The sequence below is a fragment of the Maniola hyperantus genome, chromosome 18 (genome assembly GCF_902806685.2).
Source record: "Maniola hyperantus chromosome 18, iAphHyp1.2, whole genome shotgun sequence".
NCBI lineage: Eukaryota > Metazoa > Arthropoda > Insecta > Lepidoptera > Nymphalidae > Maniola > Maniola hyperantus.
In genome coordinates, this window is record NC_048553.1 from 21,874 (window position 1) to 36,930 (window position 15,057).

The 15,057-nt window shown below is 43.2% G+C and overlaps 1 pseudogene; it reads left to right on the top strand.

The window, feature by feature from the left end:
- Positions 1-11,957: 11,957 nt before the first annotated feature.
- On the top strand, positions 11,958-14,192 carry LOC138403523 (uncharacterized; annotated as a pseudogene).
- Positions 14,193-15,057: the final 865 nt, after the last annotated feature.

The following is a 15,057-nucleotide window of genomic DNA, read 5'->3' on the forward strand; positions in this document are numbered from 1 at the left end:
ATGTTTCACTGCACTTTGCGTTCACACACGAACGTCCCTATGTGACGCTAAACTTTGACGCTGATGTTTCACTGCACTTTGCGTTCACACACGAACGTCCCTATGTGACGCTAAACTTTGACGCTGATGTTTCACTGCACTTTGCGTTCACACACGAACGTCCCTATGTGACGCTAAACTTTGACGCTGATGTTTCACTGCACTTTGCGTTCACACACAAACGTCCCTATGTGACGCTAAACTTTGACGCTGATGTTTCACTGCACTTTGCGTTCACACACGAACGTCCCTATGTGACGCTAAACTTTGACGCTGATGTTTCACTGCACTTTGCGTTCACACACGAACGTCCCTATGTGACGCTAAACTTTGACGCTGATGTTTCAGTGCACTTTGCGATCACACACGAACGTCCCTTTGTGACGCTAAACTTTGACGCTGATGTTTCAGTGCACTTGTGGTATATGTATATTGGAGGGTCGATATTGAAAGAGTTCTTAAGACTCCGTGAAAAGAAACGTATGAGTTTTACTCTACGGAAGGTAGCCATCTTTATTTTAGTTGTCAGAGTTGGACTTTGACACGCACGAATTTTGTTGTCGTTCACAATTTTCTCTCGCGTTAAATTAATTAAGTATCAGATTATAGCTTAGCTAATTATTATTCTTTGAGATAGGTAGGTAGTTTCTTAATCGTGATATTTAATTCGGTGATTGTGATATAGTTAGAACAGTAATTGTTCGATGCTAATGTACATTGTGTTAAATCGTAACATCTAGTGCCATCCGGTGACTTTGTCTGCAAAGCACTATTAATAATGTTCGCGTAGTTGTTTGACGAATATGGAATACTAATTATTGGTGAATATTAGAGTAATTCGTGAGTTAACGTTTGGCTCAGTGGATAGATTATTATAAGGACATCCGTTAAGGTTATTTCTGCAGACGCTAGTGATTTAGAGTGTAATTGGAGATATACCGGCAGTTGAGATAATGATTAGTTTGAAGTGATAGTTTAGTGTGATAGTGTGGCTAATTCCGTTGTACACAATCTCTAAACTAAACTAAAATGGCACGTCTAAATCTATTGCTATCCCTTTCATATTGTTCCTTGCGGGAAAGGATAGCACCAGATTTAGACCTGTTAATTTAGTTTAGTTTAGAGATTGTGTACAAGAGAATCGGCCCCAGTAACTTGAAGTTAACTTTGATAGTAGGTACCCGCTTTAGAATCGTATAACCCGGTTGGTAAAGAATCATTGATGACCCTCGAGTAATGTTGAAATGGATTAGACAATGAGTTGCCCATGAGATCGAATAGCTTACATTCTACCTGGTTTCTGTTGTGATCGCTTATTTGGGTGGATATAGTAGTCGTGGCGCGTGTGGCGCACGATGCTATGGTGTTCTGTATGCAGATGTGCACAGAGTGGAGAAGGTAGAGCTATTGCGATATTCTGAATTAGTAATGAGAAGTCAATTATAAGATCTGGTTTAGATCGTAAGAGAGTCGATGCAATGATCCTTTTAAGAGCGTTCATGAAGTTGTGATTGATTACCTTGAGATGATTAGATAACGGAGTAGGTCGTGACTTGATTGAGAGGTTGCAATAGCAATTGCGCCCTAATCACACGATGTAGTGTTTAGCTTAGGTTAGCTAGTTTAGAGTGAGGTGAGGGGTCGCTGTGAGGGGTGGTTGGAGGCGACCATAGGTAGGGTTAGGTTAGGGTGATCTGGTTGTGTTACGTTGATGGTTTCCATGTGCGATACGTTACTGAGAACTATTTGTAAAGAACATGGATTAAAGTACCTACTTATTAATTACTACCTTCTGATGTCGGCTAAAGATGAATAATAATTATCAGCCATCCTCCTGTTCTCCGACATGTACATATATTTAAAAATTGAAATACTTATTTTCAAGTTGTAATTCACACAAAACAAACAGAACCACACGAGTATATATTAGAACACAGCATGGGATCAGTGCCGGCCGGCTCGGGGAGCGGCGCGGCGTGCAGCGCGCAGCGTGCAGCGTGCAGCGTGCAGCGCGCAGGCCGGGCTCGGAGCGCACGGTCAGTGCCGGCTCGGGGAGCGGCGCGGCGAGTGGACGCGGGTGATAATAGGAGCAGCACAAAGGGTGCTAATTGCCTACCTGCGCCCGCGCAGCTGCACCTGGCGCAGCGTGCAGCGTGCAGCGCGCAGGCCGGGCTCGGAGCGCACGAGGACGAGGAATTTGAAGTCAAACATTTCATCTTCTTTATATTATATAAAAATTCCTGACTGACTGTGAGGGTGTAAACTGTAAAGCTACGATCGTCGCGCGTCGCGTCGTTCGACAGTCACTCTACACGTGTACATTGTACAAGCACAACACGTAATGCTAAGTAGATAAACGCTTGGTCGGACTTGCAGCATGATTGGAGCCGCTGCGAGGCGCCAGGTTGCAGTGGCCCTTGACCTCCACTCGCGTGCGTCGCTGCGCAGGTCGCGGCAAGCAGCGCCATTGTGCGCAGTGTGGTCGCGCACTCGGGGTACTGCCGACCGCGACGCCGACTTGGGAGCACGCCAGCAGCTCGACTGCTGTGATGTGAGCCGCTGCGAGGCGCCAGGTTGCAGTGGCCCTTGACCTCCACTCGCGTGCGTCGCTGCGCAGGTCGCGGCAAGCAGCGCCATTGTGCGCAGTGTGGTCGCGCACTCGGGGTACTGCCGACCGCGACGCCGACTTGGGAGCACGCCAGCAGCTCGACTGCTGTGATGTGAGCCGCTGCGAGGCGCCAGGTTGCAGTGGCCCTTGACCTCCACTCGCGTGCGTCGCTGCGCAGGTCGCGGCAAGCAGCGCCATTGTGCGCAGTGTGGTCGCGCGCCATGCCAACACCGATCTATTATTGTTCGTAGTTCGTACATTATGAGTTCCTTCATTATTGTCATCTTATTTTGGATTCTGTTCAATCATAGTATGTACACTGTATTATAGCTTTTTGTTATATTGTGGCGTGGGTTGTTATCGGTCGCGGGTTCGTATCCCGGGTGAACACCCTAAGTTTTTAACAAAAAGCTTCTTTGTTGATCATTTGCTTCGTTGAAAAATAAATTTTTCATCACGCGAAAACATAAGAAATTGGGAAATTTATTGAGGTCAATAATTCTTGATAGCAAAGCTACACTTTTCACCATCGAACAGGAAGTCTAAATTAGCCACTTTTCAGGAAAGCGAAAAAAATTAGCTGTTTCCAGTGGTTTGGGGCGTCCGGCAAGGATACCGTCGAGCTGCTTTTTATTTGGTCGATACAAAGTCCGCTGTGCGCGTATCAGCAACATTAGCAACTCCCTCTGCTCTTCAGACGTGTGTGTGCGGTTGAGACGTCGCTAATTGTCATGTATCGGCTTAATCTAGCGGGGGGGGGGGGGGACGACGACGACGACGACACACAGTGTAATGTAGCCGGCTATGAGCTGGCGAGCCGCGAGTGGCAGATAAATGGGCGGAAGGACGCTCGCGGCGTGCGGAGACGCATCCGTCGCGCGTCGCCAGTAGGTACGTACCTACCGACACACTACACGCTGACCGCTACCTACACGTCGCGTGTGCTGGCAGCGTGGTGAGTGGTGACACGAGTAGAAGGGGTAGGGTCTGTGCCGCCCGTTGGCATGCAGCGGCAGGACTGGTAGGCAGCACGCAGACCGCTACATGGTGCCGGCCACGGTATGGGGACACGAGTAGAGGGGTAGGCAGGACTGGTAGGCAGCACGCAGACCGCTACATGGTGCCGGCCACGGTATGGGGACACGAGTAGAGGGGTAGGGTCTGTGCCGCCCGTTGGCATGCAGCGGCAGGACTGGTAGGCAGCACGCAGACCGCTACATGGTGCCGGCCACGGTATGGGGACACGAGTAGAGGGGTAGGGTCTGTGCCGCCCGTTGGCATGCAGCGGCAGGACTGGTAGGCAGCACGCAGACCGCTACATGGTGCCGGCCACGGTATGGGGACACGAGTAGAGGGGTAGGCAGGACTGGTAGGCAGCACGCAGACCGCTACATGGTGCCGGCCACGGTATGGGGACACGAGTAGAGGGGTAGGGTCTGTGCCGCCCGTTGGCATGCAGCGGCAGGACTGGTAGGCAGCACGCAGACCGCTACATGGTGCCGGCCACGGTATGGGGACACGAGTAGAGGGGTAGGCAGGACTGGTAGGCAGCACGCAGACCGCAAGACGCTACCGATTGCATCAAAAAGTTACGTACAAATAAACTTTCATTTACATTTTTTTAAATATTTATCATGACTATGAATCCAAAAAGCGAAGCAATTGAATAGTAAAAAATTGAAACAAATTGAATGATATTCAATTTATAGTTTATTCAATAAGTAGTCTGGTTATCTTGTACTCGTTTAGATGAGGGAAGCGCAGAAATCGAGAGGATACCTACATCACTGTCGGCTTCTTTTGCATACAGATTTAAAACCTTTTTCTTGATCGAAGTGTACGTTTTTACAGAAATACCTACTTACCTAACCTGCGTGCAAAATCTGAACTTTGTAGTCTCGGCGTTAAACTGTCAATTGATACAGTAGTCACTTTGTTTGCTTTGTAAGTATACATTGTGTGTGTAAGTATACATTGTGTGTGTAAGTATACATTGTGTGTGTAAGTATAGCATTGGGATGGGAATGTAGGACGTGTAGGTAGGTACCTGTTATCAGGGCAGGGATCGCCGCGCGGCGGCGCAGGCGCAGGGCTGCACCAACAAAGAGATGTTATTGTAGTGTAGAGCGCTCCTCGACGTCCAATGTCGATAAGGTCCACTCGGAGACAGCGCCACAAACTGACTGCATCGCATCACCAGCTCCGGTTCTAACTAATCTGTAGATAGAGGGCTCTGAGTTTGTCACAACAGCTGTGAGTGACGTTTGAGGGCGTGGAGCTTATCCACTCTTCTTTTGAAGGTACCAATATTATAGCTAGCGCCTAGCCGCCTAGCCGCCTAGCCGCCTAGCCGCCTAGCCGCCTAGCGGGCCACACGGAGGCCGGGGGGCACTCTTCCATAAAGTACTTAGTACGAGTGACGTGGCATAAAGGACCATCACGTGATATTTAACTCAAAACAGAGAAGATGTGACATGTCTACTTGAACCATGAGCGCGGTAGACGGCGAGTGTCACTCGTGACACAGAGCGCGCCACAAGTGACACTGTTCTCACGCAAATCAACGGCAGCTCAATTGTCATCATGCCTCGGAGGCGCGGAGCAGGGGGGGGGGGGGGGGGGGGGACAATTAACGCGATGATGGCACGCGTGCAGTTGTGGCACACGAGTAGATACACATAATATAGACTGTGGCTCACAGTTGCAAACCATTACTTGCATCTACCATTTTAATACTACCCTTTTAAATACAAATGAAACACCGCAGAGCCGGCAAGTGGCAGCATTCCAGTGCGTCTGTGGTCTGTTCATCTCTTGGATATCGCACTCGGAGCGGCTTTGAAAGATGTAGGTACCACTTTATTATAAAATTATTTGGAAATTTCGTTGAAATGTAAGAAGTTAACTAAGTAACCTATTTGTATAGTTTCTAACTTACTGATATAATAACGAAAGTAGAATTCCGAACAATCTGATTTGAATGTCCGCATTGAGCTGTATCATCGATTAATAATATTCAATCAGTAATCGTCGTATCTACTTACTACATGTAGGTACATGGCACATGGTACATGGCACATGGCACATGGTACCTACCTACATGTTGATTTGTATGGGCCGCGTACAGCGCGCGGTGCGCCAACCTACTTGTTTGTTCACCTTGCAAGTGAACCGAGGTCCGAGGAGAACAGAAGTATAGTACCCCACGATATTATGAAGGTCAAAGAAAATTAGAAACCTTTACTCATTTAAATAACGTCTTCAGTTCCCACTGGCGATGTTAGTATACACTACTGGTGCAGATGTGAGATGGTTCCCATCGAAACCGAAAAAAGGTTGAAGCAATGCAAAGAGAGCGCGTTTTGCATAATCTGTGATCAATTAAAACGGCTGCTATGTTTGGATATTCATTCATGTAAATCACAATAATTAACTCGGATCACGTATAGCAATGAAAGCGAATTCCGCCCGACCTGTGCGGCGCGGCGTGGGAACCCGTCGCCAAATATGGCGGCGCGGCCACTGGCCACTGGCGTCCGTCCGTCCGGCCGCGCCCCGGCCCCGCTACCACGAGCTGCACCACGACACTCTATCTATGATATTGGCGCTCCTGAAAAGTATTGTAACCTATAATAATTACAGACCCTTAAATATATCAGAACTTAAAAAAAACGTATTTATGTATGGAATGTTTGTAAGATCCACTCAGTAAGATCCACTCAGTAAGATCCACTCAGTAAGATCCACTCAGTAAGATCCACTCAGTAAGATCCACTCAGTAAGATCCACTCAGTAAGATCCACTTAGTAAGATCCACTCAGTAAGATCCACTCAGTAAGATCCACTCAGTAAGATCCACTCAGTAAGATCCACTCAGTAAGATCCACTCAGTAAGATCCACTCAGTAAGATCCACTCAGTAAGTAACAAGCGTCACATCAGTAACACCACTCAGTAAGTAACGCCTCACATCAGTTACACCACTCAGTAAGTAACGCCTCACATCAGTTACACCACTCAGTAAGTAACGCCTCACATCAGTAACACCACTCAGTAAGTAACGCCTCACATCAGTTACACCACTCAGTAAGTAACGCCTCACATCAGTTACACCACTCAGTAAGTAACGCCTCACATCAGTTACACCACTCAGTAAGTAACGCCTCACATCAGTTACACCACTCAGTAAGTAACGCCTCACATCAGTTACACCACTCAGTAAGTAACGCCTCACATCAGTTACACCACTCAGTAAGTAACGCCTCACATCAGTTACACCACTCAGTAAGTAACGCCTCACATCAGTTACACCACTCAGTAAGTAACGCCTCACATCAGTTACACCACTCAGTAAGTAACGCCTCACATCAGTTACACCACTCAGTAAGTAACGCCTCACATCAGTTACACCACTCAGTAAGTAACGCCTCACATCAGTTACAAAACTAGTTACTCGCTGCGATGGCTGTGCTGCTGTGCCGCTGTGCCGCTGTGCCGCCGTGCTGCTGTGCCGCTGTGCCGCCGTGCTGCTGTGCCGCTGTGCTGCTGTGCCGCCTGCATGTACACATCAGTATTCATTACTGACTGACTTACTTCTAGCCTGTAGGTACTCCTTCCTGCAGATCAGCTGATATAAGTACATACTCATTGTCTACGACCTCCTTCAGTTCATTACTCAGGGATAAAGAGCCGGCAGAAGAGCACCCGGCCGAAGAACATCGTAGCTAAACAATTTACGCCAATGCAATGGTACGGGAAGAGTAGAAGATCTCTTTTCCGAGCAGCAGCGTCCGGTGAGTGTCCAACGTGCAGATAGGCCTAATGGTTGCCAACCTCCAAGAAGAAGATTGTTTAGCGAGACCACGAGCATCTGCCGGCAGCAGCGGGTCGCGTGAGCACGTGCAGGTCGTCACGTGTCGTTCACTCGCGCTGCGCAGGCGCAGGTTCTCAGGCTCGCCGCGCGCGCGTGCGTGTGTGTGCAGGAGCTTGTATGTCTGCACGCGTGTGTGCATGTGTGCGCGGGCGAGGAGCGCAGCCTTAATTAAAATACCGGCGCAGGCGGCGCGGGGGAACAGCCTCCAAAGAGGCACGCGGGGGTGGGAGGGGGGGGGGGGGGGCAGGATAGTGCTTTGCCTTAAGATACGGCTGACGATTTTAATTAATTGGCTGCCGTGAAGTGTAATAGATTCGGGACGCCTCCCTGTCGTCACTTAGATGAGGACGCCGCGCGCCGGAGGAAGAGTCCCTAAAATAACAAATACCTACTTAACTATCAGTAGATGATGGAGCTCTTTGAACACAAGCCTTTTTAAATTAAACTCAAGTTTGTATACAAGACAAAAGTGACAAAACCAGCCAATAGCCAATATGTGGCCGTGACGTGTACAATTTTACACGTAGGCTTTCTAAGTTTCCACCCTGGCTGCAAAATCTGCAAATAGCGCTTATGTGCTATTTGCACAATCTGCATGAATAGTCTGAAAATAGCACAGCACATGAACAATCTGCAAATAGCGCATGAACAATCTGCAAATAGCGCATACACAATTTGCAAATAGCACATGAACAATCTGCAAATAGCGCATGAACAATCTGCAAATAGCGCATGCCCAATCTGCAAATAGCACATGAACAATCTGTAAATAGCGCATGAACAATCTGCAAATAGCGCATACACAATCTGCAAATAGCGCATGAACAATCTGCAAATAGCGCATGCCCAATCTGCAAAAAGCCAAAAAATTATCCTCCTGCTTGGCATCCAACTTATTTTATGGATGTTATTGAATCAGAATATTTTGTTGATTTTTGTGTCTTGTATTATCTGCCCTTGAATTAAGATTTTACTAAGCAAGTAATGTGAAATCTAAAAATAATCCTGACTCACTGACTGACTCATCAAGTCATCTCCGAGCAGCCTTCAGTCTAGGAAGCTGAAATTTAGCAAACAATAAACAATTCCCACGGGTTAGGAAATAAAGAAGATTTACATTTACACCAAACGACTTAAATATTAATTCAAGCTTAAGACTTAAGACTTTTGGCAACACTCGTCATGCTAGGTCACACACCGGCTCGTCACATGAGCCCACGTCACAAAGCACTGTTATTGTGAGGTCCTGCGAGCTGACCCACAGCCCGCGGCGCGCAAGGTCTGTGCGGCAGGTGGCGCCACTCGTCACGACACGCTCGCGGCGGTCGTGACGTGAGCCATCGTCCATATTGTACCCACTTACGAGGGGTCTGTAGGTATTATACCTCATTTGTAAATGTAATGCACGTGTAAATGCGACATTACACTGTACAATCAAGAGACACTTTAGTTTCAGAAGTGCCAACTAGACACAAACTGTTTCCGAAGTGCCAACTGGACACAAACTGTTTCCGAAGTGCCAACTGGACAGAAACTGTTTCCGAAGTGCCAACTGGACACAAACTGTTTCGTTGAATATCTGACTCAATGGAAAAGCAGAGTTTTTTGTCTCATTGTAGCTAAAAGAATGGTTTTTGATATTTTGTTGTTGTGTGTTTTTAGTAATTAGGTAGGTATTTAATTTCATCAATATCATAGTTAAGGAAACTGGCTTCAAAATTCGACGCTCTCGAATTTAAATCGCAGGAAACAGGATACCTATCTTATTAACATTATCCTTTAGTATTCCCATTCATCACTAACGAAGTAACGAACCGAACCTACTCGACGATCGAGGCGACTCGACGATCGAGGCGACTCGACGATCGAGGCGACTCGACGATCGAGGCGACTCGATTGTTTTATCGCCAAAATGTGTTATCGAATGTTGTGGTAGCGCAGTGTTCCGAGCGATTTCGTTTAAGTACTCGAAGTTGACTCAATAGAGATGATCCTTTCATTGATTATTTCCAAATTAAAACACTTGTGACTTGGTACCTACATGGTGCATCGCCGGCCGACGACGGCGGCGCGGGCCGGGACCGGTTCCCCCCTCCCCTCCCCCCGCACACCCGCACAATCTCGGCGCGGGAACGCTCGCTGCACCCTGTTTATTTTTAGCCGGCAGGTTACAGACAAATCCGCGTCATTCTACCTGTAGCCTGAACAGCGTAGAGCTGACTGCGAGCTGCGAGGCCGAGCATCCCGCCCCCCGGTGGTGGAGGAGGGGAGCACACACTGCGGGATCTGACTGCAGCGCAAGTGCCGGCGCAGAAACACCAACGACAGTGACATCGCCTCCTCGTACCTACTCGTAGGTATCTTGAACAGTTTTCAGCAATCAGAAAGCTTTGCTATTGTTTGTTAGTGCTGGTGACATGCTGGTGAGCACAAATGAAGCTTAAACTAGCGGCACGCTATGATGGCCGGTTTGACGTTTGTCCGCTCATGAAGTTCCGTATTAATTGATAACGACTTTGAAGGAAATAATTGTATTACTTTATTGACGATAGTGATGTGCAGAGATTCATAAATTTTATCGAATGTAGTTTTAGGTTTAGGACTCAAAATTTATTTATTAAATTGATTTCTTAAATGTATACAAGTGTAGAAAAATCAGTTTGCACCATTTAAGGGGTGAATGTACTTGTGAATATGAACAATTTTCACTATGTGGACAAACCTCTGAAATCGCAAAAAAATATCAATAAATTTTTAAAAATGGAATCTAATACGATCGTCACATAGGATCGCTGGCTAGCACAACTACTACCTCCGGCAAACTCGCGTCAATGCTCAATGCAAAACAAAGCAGTTTCGAATTGACGTTGCTTCGAAAAGTATAAACTGTCAGTGCAATGCGATTGTGATATAGTTTTGACCTGGCTTTGGATTTCAAATATTGATACTGCATTACTGTTGACCCTTGCTCGTTAATTTGGACTCTGTTCAAGCCCTTTGTTGTGGATTTCGTCGATATGACCGAACGTACGCAGAGAACTGTTCTAAATAGTCAGACACGTGAGTTCCTAATACGCCTTCGTAACTATTTCGATCGTGAAGCTCAAAATGGAGGGCCAATTTTACCTATAACGTCAGTGGTTGAACGCGTAGCTGATGCGCTTAATATTGGACAACGAACTGTTAGACGGATAACTAAAAAAAAATATGGCGAGACTGGCACAGAAGAAAATAAACTTCACACACCAAAAAAGAGAAAACGAGCAAAACCAGTCGTAGGCATCGATAGCTTTGATGCCGATGCTATCCGAAGACATGTTTACGGCTACTATTTACAGAAGGAGTATCCAACAAGAAAAAAGTTGGTGCATTCACTGAAGGAAGCTGGATTATTCTTCGGTGGGGAAAGTTCTTTAACGAAGATTTTGAAGACCATTGGATTTCGATACAAAAAATGTAACAAACGCAAAATATTGATGGAAAGATTTGATATAGCGATGGCAAGGTATACTTTTTTACGGCAAGTGAAAGAAATCAAAAATTGGCAAAATGTTGTGTTCTTGGATGAAACATGGCTTAATGCTAACCATACTGTAGGCCGTTCTTGGAACGATGACACAGCAGCATCTACTTCCAAAGTTCCTGTAGGAAAAGGATCGCGACTTATAATTTGTCACGCCGGAACCATCAACGGGTTTGTCGAAGGTTCTCTCATGGCTTTTGCGTCAAAAACCACTGGAGACTATCATGAAGACATGAATGGAGAAAAGTTTACTGAATGGTTTACCTCAATGTTGTGTAGCCTCCCTGAACCATCTATTATAATTATGGACAACGCCCCATACCACTCGATGCAAATTGACAAGCCACCTGCCCAATCCCAAAAGAAAGCTGATATCGTCGCATGGCTTCGTAAAAATGGCGTAGATGCAAACATGAATATGTTAAAAGCGGAATTAGTACGTCTTTTAAAAGAAAACAAACCAACCAAGATCCGATACGTCATTGACGAAATAGCATTAGAACATGGGCACAGAGTTATACGGTTACCGCCTTACCATTGTGAGTATAATGCGATTGAGTTGGTGTGGGCTCAAATTAAGGGATATGCTGCAAGACACAATACAGAACCCCCATTTACCACAAAAAAAATGCTAAAATTATTAGAAGAAGCTTGTGAACATGTGACTAAAGGAGACTGGGAAAAGGTTGTGAATAGAACTGTTAAATTAATAAGGGAAGATTATGAAAGAGATGTGAAAATAGATAATATTATAGAAAACGAACATATAATTATTAATGTATGTGATGATAGCAGTGACGACAGTGAAAATAGTAGTATGGACGAATCTGATTAATTATGGCCTTTTGTGGCACCTTTTTCGGTATCTTTTGTATTCATATGTTTCTTGTGTGCATATAAAGTATGTATATATAAATGACCTTAGGAAGCCCATTTATTTCTCTTCATTTATTTGTCTATGTCAATGTCATCACTTATCTATGTCTATGATCACATAATTTGAATCTGCCGCGCATTGACCCGAGAGAGCTGTCAAGTGTCAACTGTCAGGTTGTTATTTTATTAAAACGTTAGCTGTGCGAGTGAATTTCGAATTATAATATAAAATTAGAATTTAAAGTTTAAACAATACCTAATAACAGTGAAATAATAGCTTCAATTGTTGTTTCTCTTTACAGGTAAGATAATCTTTAACAACTTATGTGTTTGGTTCTTGTAAAATGTCAGGGCGTTAATAAAACATAATACTCTTTACAGAGCAACGCAAGATCTTTTATTTCACAAGAGTGTTTATAAACACATTATAAAACAACAATTCTATAGCTATTTTTTGCAAGAACATGGAGAAGTTAAGATTGGAATTTGTTGTAAAAAAATCGATGGATGATCCGAAATCAAATGTCATCTGCTTAACATCAATAACTAATAATAATCGTACCTTCTTAATGCCGGAAGAATTCCAACCAGCAAAACTGCACGACACATTGATAAAAACTCAAACATTTCAAAAAGTAAAAACCACACTACAAAAGAGAAATGATAGAAGACAAGTTTGATTTACACTAACACCAGAGATATGTGGTACCTACATAGATGAAGATGGAAACATGCAGTTTAAAGGATATTTGCTAGAGGAATCAACACAAGAAACGCGGACACTGCCCTCTACTTCTGGAATTTCAGAAGAGGCTTTGACGAGAATCTTAGAGAATTTTGCTGAAAAAAAGAATTCATCGAAGTCCGACAATATAAAAAAGCTGACAGAAAAAATTGTATTAGAGAAATTCAATAATAAGATGTCAAATGTATCACAATGGATGGCTATTTTTGAATCAGAATGTATTCGTGTTGGTATAGAAGAAGACACTAAGAAAATTGAGGCCTTGAGATTATTCTTAGAAGATTCATGCCTCGATTGGTACAGTTCAAGACTCATAAAATGTACAGTAAACTCGGAATGGTCAACGTGGAAGGAAAACTTCTGTGAAACTTACGCAGACAGGGGATGGTCGCCAGTGAGATATGCAATGCTATTCAAATATAGACAAGGATCATTACTGGAATATGCTTTGAAAAAGGAAAAACTTTTATTAGAAGTTAATAAATCAATGGATAATACCACGTTAATTGATTTAATTGCCACCGGGCTCCCAAATTTTATTGCAGACAAAATCAATAGAACTAGCTTAAAGGAGACTAAGGATTTGTTTAATAATATCAGGGGCTTGGAACATCTAGTGAATAAAAAGAATTCGGGAATAAAAATGAAAGGTTTAGAAAATAAAATTAAAGACCGAGATGGAAGTTACAAACCATGCAGAATTTGTGAGAAAGAAAACAAAGGCAACCGGTATCACTCCGAATCTTTGTGTTGGTTTAAAAACAAAAATAATGATAAACAAAAAAGAGATCAGATAAAAACAGTTAATAATTCAGAGTTAGAAACAGAATTAAACGAAATAAATCCAAAAAACTAGTGATCCCGCCATTAATCAAAATTAAATTGTTATTAAATGATTCCTTAGAAATAACAGGGATTTATGACTCTGGATCAAACGTTTCTTTAATAAATTCTAGATTACTATCTTTGAAACCTAATAACAATAATATTGCAATTGAAAATGCAAACTTAAAAACGATTAATGGCGTGAAAAAAAACTAAAGGAATAGTAACATTAAAGATAAAGATTTTTGAAATGGAAAAAAAAAGCTAATGTTTTTGTGATTGATGAAGAAAACTTTGATTATGACTTTTTAGTTGGTCTGGACTGCATAAAAGAATTTCATCTGATTCAAAATGAGAAGTTAGAAATTACTCAGGGTACAATCAACCTCAAAATAGATAATAATAAAGAAGAAGTAAGCCTAAAAACCAAAAGAATACCATCGGACATTTCAAATAGTAAGATTGAGGAAAATTATATTAAAAATGTGGAGGTCCTGAATAAAACTAAGGATAAATATACAATAAACTTCAATGAACATGTAGAAGAGACTAGTTTCATTATTTCTGTCAATCATCTGGATGTTCAAAAGCAGGCAGAGATAGAGGATTTAATATGCAAATATAAACCTCTTTTTGCTAAGGATAAATATGATATAGGCACTGTGAAAGGCTATGAAGCACATATTGATTTATTAATTGATAAATACTGTAGTAAAAGACCTTATAGGTGCACTATTGAAGACAAAAAAGAAATTGAACAGCAAGTATCTAAGTTATTACAGGAGAACCTAATTGAAGAGTCCTGCAGTCCTTTTGCTGCGCCAGTAACACTGGCCTATAAAAAAGAAGAAGGGAAAAGATCAAGACTATGTATAGATTTTCGTGAATTAAATAAAATTGTGGTTCCTCAAGCGCAGCCGTTTCCACTTATAGAAGACTTGATGGTAAAGACTGCAAAGTGTAAATACTTCTCAACACTAGATATAAATTCAGCCTTCTGGTCCATTCCTTTGAAGATCGAAGACAGGGAAAAAACAGCATTTGTTACCCAGGATGGGCATTACCAATGGACATGCTTACCATTCGGTTTAAAAACATCACCTGCAATTTTTCAAAGAATATTGAGTAGTATTATACGGAAACACAGACTATCAGATTTCACTGTAAACTACATTGATGATATTTTGGTATTTTCTGAGACATTTTCAGACCACATCAAGCACTTATCACTTTTGCTGGAAGCAATATTAGAAGAAGGCTTTAGATTAAAATTCTCAAAATGTAACTTTGCACAAGACTCAGTAAAATATTTGGGCCATATTATCAAGAATAATACAGTCACTCCACTGAAAGATAACTTAATTGCTATAAAGAATTTCCCTGTTCCGAAAACCCAGAAAAATGTTAGACAGTTTCTAGGGAAGATAAACTTTTATGGGAAATATGTGCCAAAAATATCAATAATATTAGATCCATTACATAATTTGTTAAGAAAAGGACAAAAATTTATTTGGTCAGGAAAATGTCAAGAGTCTTTTGAGACAATAAAAAAATTACTTTGTTCGCAAC